Genomic DNA, 13,053 nt, shown 5'->3' with positions numbered 1-13,053 from the left:
GGCTATGTACAACTTTAATTCTAGTAATGTACTCCTAAAAATAATAGAACACGAGTGTTTACTTTGTCACAACAAAATACAACAATGTTCAATGATTTTAATTAATTCCAATGCCTTAGTCAACCTAATGAATGTCAAGGCACCAAAGTGATATGCTTTAAGGCTTAAGCACTTGGAGGCTAAGCTCAAAAAAGTATATGAGAAAGCCAACCAATATAATGAAAATACAAGTTCCATATTGATGATTCAAACATTTATATAAACATTTCATTTCAATCCCAAATAGAATACTGATGTTTGGACAAGTTTGATATGGTCCCGTCAATAGTATACCAATACATGAAGTATGCACACGATAGTGTGCACTTTTTATACATAAAGTAAATGTCTATGAATGCATAAAGCACTACCTTCCTTCATAGAAAGGAGCTCCTTTAACTAGCAAAAACACTCCAACATCAAACTCCTTATTAAGGGGTTGTTTGGTCAACTGCAGCAGCAGGGTACAACATTCTGCTTCATCGCATTTAAATTTTTTTAGTGTTTGTTATGAAGCAAAAGAAATAAAAATAAATAAACAAATAAGAGATTTCAAATACCACAAAGCACAAATTTTTCACTGCGTTTGAAAATTGCTTAAAATAGGCAATTGCCCAAATCGTGCATTGTGCATGCTCTACTAGCCGCCAGCAAACACCAACCGCTATTGCTCATTTCCTCCCTTAGCTGCATTGCAATGCTTTCGAAATGCATCATAACAAAAACAATAAAAAATATATATTAAATGATATTGATTTGCATCCATCAAAAAAATTCCTACATATATAAAATTCATGCATTTTAGTTACTACGCATTTCGGCATTTAATTTAGAAGAAAAAAGGATGGATGAATGAGGCCAAGGAATGGGCAGAAAAAACCATGCTTCAAATGATTCCTCAAAGAGCATTTATTAGATTTAAATTAGATAAGGAAGAAAGTATGTGAAACTTCTATCAATGACCAATTGTGAACGGTGAAATGCAGGGAAAGTATATGGTGTAAACTTGTGATCAGGCTAAGCTTGAGTTAATCTGTTGTGAGATGGTAGCAAGGAAATCACAAGTATGATAAATAAAAATTATTTATAATGATTTGATAAGAAGACATAAATTAAGTAAACCATAATAATTGCAAGGACTCTCAGAGAATTAAGAGAGAATGAGGAGGGAATGAATGGCATTTTGAAAACACAAGAATTGATAGAAGTTATTACTATGAGCCTGCATTGATATTATCTGCATTGTAATCACTAATATTAAAATAACTAACATGTTCAACTAAATAAAATTGAACTCTCACATCTAAAGTCCATTCCCTAAAGATCAAACAAACCATCATATGGATGGGCTTCCTGATAAAGAGGGTGAAAAGAATTAAAGAAATGTCTTCAAATGTGCTGATGACTTCAGTAGAAAGATGATAAGTGAGGATTCTAGAATAATAGAGATCAATTACCACAAAAATATGTGGGGAGGTGTGGAGAGTGTTAAGGCAGCAGCGGTTCGTCCTATGGCAATAAATCCTGACATTGGAAATATTCTAAACCCTTAAATCTTACGACCCGGCCCGAGGCTTGGAATTAACTAAGGCGGGGACAAACAGTCAGACATTAGAAATTAATTTTTTTTCTATTTCACTTTCTATAGCTAACATTTTAACCATGAAAGAGCCATTATATAATAAAAAGCTAAAATAATACAATTAAATTTACCATGTATTTGGTTGATCGCGTCTTCTATAAGCATTTTTTGTTCTATCTCTCATCTCTTAATCAATTAATTAAATATGAAATGTTAATTTACAATAACAATAAACTAAAAATATCAATGAGTAATGAAAATTAAATAATATGCATGCCCGTTAAAATTTTAATAAATCAATATAAAAGCATTTGATAATTTATGAATATGATTTATCTCGATATTTCATAACGTGCAATGTATTTTACTGTATCAATAACATGTCAATATCAGTTTATATTTGAATAATCGTCATAGAAGCACCGTCTAAAACTTATACCATTTAAGGAACTTCAATATCAAAATCTTTTTCCATTTACATACACAAGAACCTTAGCGTTCTCTCGCTATTACCATAAAAGGGTGAGTTTCATCATAGTCAAGCAAGCACATGTAATCAATCTATACAGTTCATATCATTCATATATTTATTTTATTTAATTCAATATATTTTATATACATTTACATAATGCATAATAGTAGCATTATTAAAATGCAAATGTATCACAATGATATGAACATCTAAAAGAGCATTTAAATCACAGTAAAATAGTGCAATAAAGTTTCAATAAAAAATTAATGAATATTGTATAAAAGAAACAAAAGCTACTATAACTTAAAAAGTAAGAATACTCATCTTAATGTCGATTTGTTTGTTCTTCGATTTGTCTTGATCTCAACTTTTCTAAAATTGAAGCCTATAATAAATATGGGTGTTCATATACTTAAAATTAATATATTTATTATTTAATTAACTATTAACTTTACATTATTTAAGTATTAAATTTTCATCGTTTTACTTTATGTAATCCTAATTATTTTGCTATTGAATAAACAATATATATAAATATATATATATAATTTTTTATTAAATTAATTAATTAAAATTATTAAAACTCATCTTTACCTTTCTCAATCAAAATCCCTAACACGCAGGCGGGATCCTCTTCTGTACTGGAACCCACAGAACCCACAAGCAGCCCTCCCCCCAACCTCCTCTCCTTAGTTTGGCTCGATTTATCCCACGATAAGTCATTCCTTCCTTCTTCTACTTCACACCAGAGTCGTGAGCTGCTCTTTGCTTCTTTCTTCGATTAGTTAGGGAACAGACTCTCCTCCTTCCAGACCGGAGTCACAAGTCTCGCTCAACACTTCTATCTTTTGTTTTCTTCACAAGATTCACCTTGAACTCTTGACACGGAACGACGCAGCACCTAAGCACGGGTTGTTCCTTCCTTCGGCTAGGGTGGGTCTTCTCCCACTTGAAAACCATTAAATTTGCTTTGTCCCCTTGCCTAGACTACGACGTCTCGTTATTCGGCTTGGTTCCTTACAGGCAAGTCTTCCTCTCCCCTCCTTTTCTTCTTCTGTCGCTACTTCTCCTTCTCTCGCTCTCCATCGCTTCCTCTCAATTTATGGTTCACTCTTCATTTCATTCTCTATGGTTCGAATGAAAAGTTCCATACCTAAAAAGAACCCAATCAAGATGACGATTGGTTCGAATTGACACAGATGAAATTAAAAAAAAAAAAAAAATCATTTTCTTTCCTTTCTTTTTATTTTATTTTATTTTGTTTTTATATTGAATTTGCATTTATTGTTTCTCATACATCGTATTACTAAGTTTCAATATGCTAAGGGCCAAAGAAGCACACTTGACATATTTATGAGAGAAATGCATTGTATCCAATGGCTAACTGAGAAAAAATAATTGATTTCCAATTAAAAAAAAACCAAGAATATTGGGAAAAGGCAAAAGGACGATTGACAGAGAGCAAAAGATTGAGCTTGAGCTAAGGAAAAAGATGAAACCAAATGAGTAGTGCTTAAAAGATCCGTTGTGAAAAACTTCGTTTAGGTGATAATGAAGTGCCATTATATATATTAATGTGAAGCACATCAGTATGGTCGCTTGAGTGTATCCACACAAGGAATATTTGAGGCTGAAATGTCCTATGAGGATTAATGAGTGACCTTATCAAAACAATATAAACCACTGGAGTGCTATGACTTCCTGCTACATGCAATAAAAGTACGCACTAAATTTGCAAGTAATGAAACTCTAAGCAAATCATAGTGGATACCATAGACAACCCATGATCAATACTTCGAGATTCGTAGGAGCAGCAATTAATGTTGCAGGGTAGAGTATTATGATAGGACATGATAGAGGTTACAATTTGCTAAGGACTGAAAGAAACTCCCAAGCTTGCTCCTAGAGACTTCCTGGGTAGGCAAACCTTAATTAGTTTGCCAAGTAGTTGGTTCACATGCGTGTTGTGGATGACAACGATGGCCAGCATGAATTTCAAGAATTACACTTTTCTCCCATTTCAATATTATGTATAAAGGCAATTAAGTTTTGAAATCTTCAAATCTTGTTGCCGGTCAACTTTCATATAAAGCATGTGCTTCTGTAAATCCAATTACAGATCTTTTTGATACCATCTCCCCCAAATCAAAGTGTAGGTTGGTTTGTGCTTATATACTTGCTCAATTTATTTAGTTCCCATAATCCAAACAACAAGGAAGAAAAAGAGAAAGGGAAGAATTAAGCTTGAGATCAATGCAAAATAGAAAAAAACAATTGAAAGAGTAGCAGGGCAGAGACTCCCACCGTTGCAAATAATATAGAGAAGAATATCGAGAAGCCAAGATGAGTTATCATTCAGTAGATTCCTCCTGCCGACAATGTTGCTAAGCCGCATAAGGTGACAACTAACAATAAAGATGACTAAACTAGGGAGCGCTCCACCCATGTACATACAATGAAGGATTCTCCCCAGGATATTGCTTAGAAAATTCTAAATAAATAAATACCTCCATTACCAAGTTTTGGAGGCCAAACGAGTTCCCCAACTTAGGCAAATGAGTTATACATGCATAATCAAATAGCATCTATTTGTTATCCACCATATTAAAACATTACCCTTCTTTTCCTCTCATAAATTGAAAGTGATCTAAAAAGATATGAAGATAGACTCTCAAACATAATAAAATTGTCAAAAGATTTTGTACGTAGAAATAAGCATCAGCTTGGTCCACAAATCACAGAGGTCACTCAAATTGAGGAGGATTAAGAGTTACTTTCCAAGATAAGAAATGACAAGAACTATAAAAAGTGGGTTAAGATAGAACGAAGAAGCTGCTATTGACAACAATGAAAATAAAATCTCAGCAGCCATAGTAACATCTCCATGGTTAGAGTAACCATGCAAAAGTCTAACCATCCAAGCATCGATTAGCACAAAAATAAATATCACCAAAGAAAACTTACAGCATAGAACAAGCTGAGCCTCCCAATCCGTAGCACCCTCAATCGCCCTTCGCGTGTAGGCGATGTTCTTCGTCTTATCCGGTATCACGGACAACTGTCACAGAGCTATATTATTAAACCGTAATCCAGATAGAAGCAAGTAAAAATTGAAACAAATGAGAAGTTTTCTCCGGTTACCTTGTAGACAAGAGTTGCAGGCTGGATGACTGCCAGAAACCTTTCTTCATCCAGCTTGTAAGCTGAAGCCCGTGCGGAAATTGCATCAGAGATGAGCGGGGAACTGATCCAATGCCGGCAGCGTTGCTGAGATATTGCTCGCATTGTTAGGGTTTTGCTGATGAAAATCTGACGAGTCTCATGAAGATCTGTCTCTCTCCCACTCCCACACAGAGAAGTCACGTAAAAATTAATTAGAAGTGATGAGTCTCGTGACCATCTCTCTCTCTCTCTCAAGGGATAATTGCATTAACACTAGAGGTGTAAACGAATCGAACACGAACGAACAGAGTTTGTGTTCGTGTTCAGTTCGAATAGAGCTTGTGTTTGTGTTCGGTTCGTTTGAAATTTAGTTTGTTTTAAATAAGCTCGTAATTGAATATATTTCGGGCTCAAAAAGTGTGTTCGTGTTCGGCTCAAGCCGAACACGAGTCAAACACGAGCTGTTCACGAGCAACATAACTTATATTATATAAATATATAATATATATATCAATATATTACTATTATAATAAATTAATATATTATTATTATTATTATTTTATTATATATTATAATTTATAAAATTTAATTTTTAAAATGTCATAAATTTTTTATATATAATTATTTTAATTTATATATAATTATAATTATTTTAATTTTTTATATATAATTATTTTTTACTGTTCGTGTTTGGTTCATTTAACCAACCGAACGAAAAAAATTCGTTCATGTTCGTCTTATCTACTTATTGAACTAATCGAACACAAACTTATAGATGAACCAAACACGAACTGTTCGCGAACAACGAGCTTTTTTGACAGCCCTAATTTAAGACTGTCTGAATTATTGATATTTATAAACTCGCCACCAAGATGATTTTTTCGCGCTATCGCCCGATTTATTTACGAGTGTCACGATCAAACTATTGAGAATTTGGTGATACATTTACCATAAAATTTTGATATTTGGGTGAGTATTTGAAAATTGGATGAAAAAGAATGATTGATTTTTAATTATGAGATTTCGGACGGTATATGTGTGTAAAAGTTATGCATGCCAAATATATTTGACTAAAACTAAATAAACCAATAGATTAAATTGTAATTCTAAGGAAAAATTATTCCATACGGATCAGACACCGCACGGAGCTACGGTCCGGATGTATTTCGGTGGGCCCCACCTAAAATTTTTTCTTTTTTAAACGGAAATAATCCTGACCGTAGGACACCGCATGCAGAGATGCATGCGGTGTCCGTAAACAATAATTTCTCAATTCTAAGAGGAATATTAGTATTGATAAATATGTACATAAGAGAAAGACCCATATTATACGGATGGCAATTGCCCATTTGATTTCGAGATTTTAATAAATATTGGTGAGCAATTAAATCATTGCCCATCCCACCAAAAAAATCATTTTGCCCACATCCCACAAATAGAAGGACATATTATGTGCTTATTGGTGATATTTTGTGGTGAATACCATCAAGTCAACTCGTATCTTATCTGCATGTAATATTTTTTTCGCAAATTGGGCGTGACATGAAGTATGTAAAGCGAGCTTATTTAAATTCTTGAAACTTAACAGCTCGAAAGATTATATGTAAAATTTTAAATTATTTCCTAAAATTTTACTAATCTTCAAAGCCGTATTTATCAATCAGTTCACATGTGGTTTTCTATTTTTGGAACAGTAATAATCTATTCTTTTTCCACGAGTGTTTGGGGTAGTTGTAGCTTATTGAATAATCTGCTGATAAGCTGATTAAAAATAATATGTCGATAAGCTAGGTGTGGTGGCTGCTACAAATTTTTATTCTTTTGGAAAAGTTAGACCGCAGCCAGAAAGCTGCCACCGCACCTAGACAGGTGTGTTGTGAAAACGCTGTTTTCAGCGTTTTGAAAACGCAGAAACTGTCAAAATGCAGTTTACCCAAATATGTCAGGTGTGTTTTCAAAACTTCACCGCACCAAATAAGCTGCCCCAGACGGATTAAGTTCAAGAAGCAATGGCTTTTTATATAAATTCCCGATTTATGGGACATTTATATACAAAGTAACAAATTCCTTTGTATTTGCATATGGAATATCTAAACCCTATTTTATTCACATTTATATCACCCAAATCATTTACATCGCACCAAAATACCCATCAGAATTTTCATAACTACATGTTGACATCTTTGGTAGGGATTTTTTTATTGTTTATTGTTATTTGAGTTAAGATGGCCATGGATCTTAAAAGATTCATATCTAAATGATCGACTACAACATTTGAAGAATAGTGTACTATCTCAAAAGTTGGAGACATCACTTTAGAATGGATTCAGTCATTTGAATAGGAGAAATCTTTGGGGGCTACAGAACCAAGATTCTTCCCTTACCTTACCGGTGTAAGATAAGGATTATTTTGATATTGTGGTCTCATTCCTACAAGGGCAAGCTCTCGTAGTTAAGTACATCTTTAGAACCGTAATCTCGAAAGAAAACCTCTCCATTAATATGATGAGTTAAATTACCAAAAATCAGGCTATCATAATTGGAGAGTCCAAATTGGATGAATTAAGCTTCAAGAGAAGGAACTTACAATCCGTTGACGACATGTCATGGACAAAGGCCCGAGATATAGTGATTTGACCGCCCAATGGAGGGAATCTATATCCAAAGTGATGTTTGAATAGTGTTTGGAAAGGGGGTAATAATGAGTTCAAATTGAGTTTTATTTGAACTGAATTTGAGTTGAATTTGAACTAGATTTGAATTGAGTTTTGAAGTGATTTTCAGGTCAAATGATGATTGAAAAATACTTGATTTGACTAACAGAGGTGATTGAAAACCCTGAGCTAAGGATAGAGTCAAGTAGGAAAGGATTTCTATATGGAAAATGAAACCCTGGACACTATAAGGAATTATATAGGTTGACTAACATAAACTTTTGTAATACATCCCCGGTCAAAATGCTCATGTCATTTCGTCATCCTGAGAGCACTGGTATCAGTCGACTATGACCAGTCGCATAACCAGAAATCCTCCTTAAATGTCAGAGCATGCGGGGTTGTTGTTTTAAATGTTCTAGTCCTTAGCACTAACTAGGCACCTGAACTAACCTAGGCTTCTATACTTAGACTAACCTGGGTTAAGTGTGCAGTCCTTAGTTTGGTGTCAACGTTAGCTAACCTAAAGTTCATGTCGGATCTACCTAGGTTCAGTTCTCAATTTTTATCTTGGTGTGTTTTTGATATTTTTTGAAGTTCCATATTTGCATTAATAACTTGTTTGATTACTAGATTTGTCATTCATGCTTGAGAAAACAAGGTTTTCTATGTTTTGAATTTTGTTTTATATTTCAATCTTTGATCCTTGCGGAAAGAACAAGAGAGTTCTCAGTCTTATTTTTTTATGTATTATTTTTTGTTGTTTTTTTTAACACAACATATAAGTTTTTTAACGTGAAATAACATATGACTTCTTTAACATGAAATAACACATGAGTTTTTGAACAATATATAACTCATGCATATGAAACAACATATGAAATATGGAATGACATGTGAATTAACACACGCAAAGTAAAACGACCTTGTATAAGACTTCAGCTATGGTTGAGTTCAAGTGAGCTATCTTTTCAGATTTGGTTAGTAAGGGATTGAGCTAAGGTTTGACATAAGTTAGTTATTTTGAGCATAGGATGAACCTAAGCTAGCTTGCACTAAACTAGGTTTGTTTTGAGTTGACTCAGATTAAGGTGGGTTGACCCGGCTTAAGCTGGGTTTAATTTTAGTTTAATCTGGGTTAAGCGGGGTTGATCTAGGTTGGGTTAAATTTGGTTTAGGTTGACCCATTTTGGGTTATATTTGGCTTAGGTTTGACCAAAGTTAAGATGAGTTAACCCTAGTTGGGTTAGATTTAGTTTAGGTTTGACCCCAGTTAAGATGGGCTGACCTGGGTTGGTTAGTTGGGTTTGATCTGAGTTAAGTTAGGTTGACCCGGGTTGGTTAGATTTGATTTAGGTTTGACCCCGGTTAAGATGGGTTGACCCAGGCTGGTTTGAATTTGGTTTAGATTTGACATAGGTTAAGTTTGGTTGATCAGACATAAGTTACATTTGGCTTAGGTTTGACTTGGGTTGGGTTAAATCTGGATTTGGTATCTGGGTTAATTTGAGTTGACCAAGGTTGGTTAGATGGTTAAATTGGGTTGACCCAAATTGGTTTAGGTTTGACCTGAGTTAAGCTAGGTTGACCCGATTTGAGTTAGATTTGGTTTAGGTTTAACCGAAGTTAAGTTGGGTTGACCTGGGTCGAGTTAAATTTGAATTAGGTTTGACCTGAGTTAAGTTGGGTTGACCTTGGTATGGTTAGATTTTATTTAGGTTTCACCAGCGTTAAGTTGGGTTGACTGGGGTTGGATTAGATTTGGTTTAAATTTGACTCAAGTTAAGCTTGGTTGATCTGAGTTAGGTTAGATTTAAGGTTTAGGTTAGGGTTTGGGTTAGACCTAGGTTGGGGGGTCGGATCTAGGATTTAGGATAGGGTTTGGATTAGAGATGGTTTGGGGCAGGTCCAGGGTTTAAGTTAGGGTTTGGGCTATATGTGTTAGGGTTAGGTTGGGTTTGGGTCGACCTGAGTCGAGCCCAAACCCAAGCATGTTCCAAGGCCTTTGAGTTAATTAAATAAGCCTAAAATCAACTTAAAACTTTTAAATTTAGATGCTTAAACTAAGAAAAGAAGAAAGGAGAACTTACCAAGAGGAGAGGAGGCTTGCTGATGACCTTTTTCGCACTTCTTCTTCCACTTTTAGTGAACAATGCCAAGTGAAGTCCTTTTTAGGGGAGTGTTGAAGACTACCTTTTATAGTAGGGAAGGCGGTGGAAGAGCCCTTTGGAGTTGTCTGATAAGGTGGTGAGCCGATGCTCACAATGAGTTTGAGGGTTAATGAGCCACAAATTGCTGCCAGTGAAACAGTGCGACAATTTATGGCCTGGTCCATAGATAAATGTCAGGGATTGCTTGTATATCAAGACAGTTTATCTAGGCGTACTCACATCCAGGACTGGTGTGATCATGCTAAGAAACCTGCGCCGAGGAACTTTGGGGCATGGTCACGCTCAGGCTTTGTGTGACCATGCCAAGCTAAAACAGAGGCAAGTTGCTTCTTAGCTAATTTTGCTCTGCCGAATAAAGGGGTGATGTCTGTCCAAGTCTTATGTGACAAAACATGAGGTCAACAGAATAACCCCCAATATGTGTGGTGTATTGTCCAAAGTACATCGTACATATAGGCGTTGACTGCAACGATCAATGAAGTTTGAAGGACATTTAGTTTGATTTGAATATGACAGAGATTTGGAGTTGGAGTTTTGTGAAGTATAGTGTTTGTGATACGTTTAGGATTTCACGTTTGCCTGGACACATTTGGGTGGAAAATCGATGTGAATTTATTTCTACCCAAAGAGGAGAATAGGTCGAATACATCAGGAAAAACAATGTTGCATATTATTTGTCCTGATAACAAATCAAAGAATAAAATTTGCCTATATAGGGAGGGAAAGCGTGATGAATAAAAACCAACCTAGAAGGTCGATGAAATGATAAGATCAGAAAGGATAGCGCTGAAGCATGCCATTCATTCTAATAACAAGTCAGAGGATAAGATTTGTCTAAAGTAGGAAGGAAAGCATGGGTACTAACATCAAACCTAGAAAATAGATGGAATGACTACATCAAAATGGACAGCGTTGGGGCATATAATTCATTTTGACAACTACTTAGAGAATAATATTTGGATTATATTAGGAAGGAAAGCGCAGAGACTATCATCCAACCTATAGGATAGATGGAATGACTAGATAAAAAAGGACAGGGCTGGAGCTTATCATTATTCTGATAACTAGCCAGATAATAGGATTTGAACATACTAGGAAGGAAAACATGAGTAACATCAAATCTAGAAGATAAACGAAATGACTAGATCAGAAAGGACGGCGCTGGAGCACGTCATTCTTAAGGACAAGGTATGTCTATAAATACAATTTAGTTTTCCTTAAGGACAAGGTATGTCTATAAATATAACTAGTTAGAGGATAAGCCCTACAAAAATATTTGTTCATCCTTAAGGACAAGGTATGTCTATAAATACAATTTAATTTTCATGGGCCTAGTTCCTCTATATATATATTTTTTAAAAAAATAATAATAATTACAAAATTTTAAGAATCACAATTCATGGTCCTTCCCTTACGTCATTTATCATAGAAGAGTTTAATAGATTTATTTAGAGATTTTTGCATGCATACCTCGAAATTCTTATTTATTTACATAATTATCTTCTTAATTTTATTTTTTATATTTATACCATCAAAAATTTGCATATTGACACGTCATCATAAAATTTTGATCATTTCATGAATCTTGAGGCATGTTCGAAGCAAACAAACCTATAGTCAAACTGATCGGCTCGACAAAATGAACCCAACAACACCAAAATTGATCCAATCAATATCAAATTAAGCCTGAATAAAACCGTTAAACTATTTTAAAATCTTTGAGTGGTTAATTTGAGAGTCATAAATTTTAAATTTGTCAATCTTATAGTCAAATCAAGCGTCTCATTGAGATTAATCCATCGAACCCAAGATCACTCAATTTTGATATCATTAAAGCACTTAAATATCTATAAAACACCATCCAATCAAGGAAATCATTATGGGTCACTTGATGGAGTAGTCTAGATTTCTACCTTATTTACAGAGAATGCCACTCCCAAAAACTTTTAATGAAAGGGGATCAAGAACTAGAGGAAGATCTAGACCTGGAGGAGAATGAGTGGAATCAAAATGTCGTTCGGGATTTAAAGTCTCAACGATCACTCTCATAGTTGTTGACCACCGTCGACTATCAGTCACCAAACACTGTTAACCACCGTAGGTCATCCCTTGCTCGTCGCCACAGGTGAACCTTGCAGAGTAACAATGTACACTGTGCAAATTAAAGTTGTACCTTGCAATGAAGTCTCTGGGCATTGTGAATTAATGACGTACGTTACGGAGTAACAAAGCAGTTCAGTGTCTTGAATACTGGCAATGAAGTATCCCGAAGAAGGTGTACAAAAATTCTTAAGATCACTCTCAGTAATAAAATTGCTCCCGACTATTATACAAGTAACCATCCTGCATTCATACATCGCACTTTGAGAGACTTCATAACTCTTTCTCGTCAGTGATACAAGGGTTTACACTTGTACTTACAAGCTTATAATGAATCATTCTGACTGAGTTAGACCAGTTATATTTTTCCTTATTGGGGTATCAACGTAAAAACTTATGGCACCTCTATCTATTATTTCTATTAAAATAATAAGATTTTATCATTTAAAAAATAATATTAAAATACAAAATTTTTTTATAGCTGATTAAATTATAAAATTTCAAAAATAAATTAAATTGATAAAAATATGATTTCACAAAATACCCCTGTTATTTCAGAATATTTCAATCCAACATTATCCACAACTTAAAAAGGGCAGTCACATACACACAACACCATTCTCATGTATGTATTATATTTTTAGATATAAAATATATATTTGAATGCATAAAATGATGACTAAAAGTGCACAAATAAAAATAATAAACTTTAGGTGTTGTATATGTAAATAGATAAGAAAATTATGCGGCTAACCACAGAATTTCTAAAAGACAATAATTTTTTTTTTTTTTTTTTTGAAAAATGAGGCATTTTAACCACAAAATTTCTAAAAGAAAATAATTTTTTTTTTTTTTTTTTGAAAAATGAGGCAT

The sequence above is a fragment of the Phalaenopsis equestris genome, unplaced genomic scaffold, assembly GCF_001263595.1.
Source record: "Phalaenopsis equestris unplaced genomic scaffold, ASM126359v1 Scaffold000513, whole genome shotgun sequence".
Taxonomy (NCBI): domain Eukaryota; kingdom Viridiplantae; phylum Streptophyta; class Magnoliopsida; order Asparagales; family Orchidaceae; genus Phalaenopsis; species Phalaenopsis equestris.
This window is presented reverse-complemented; position numbering follows the sequence as displayed.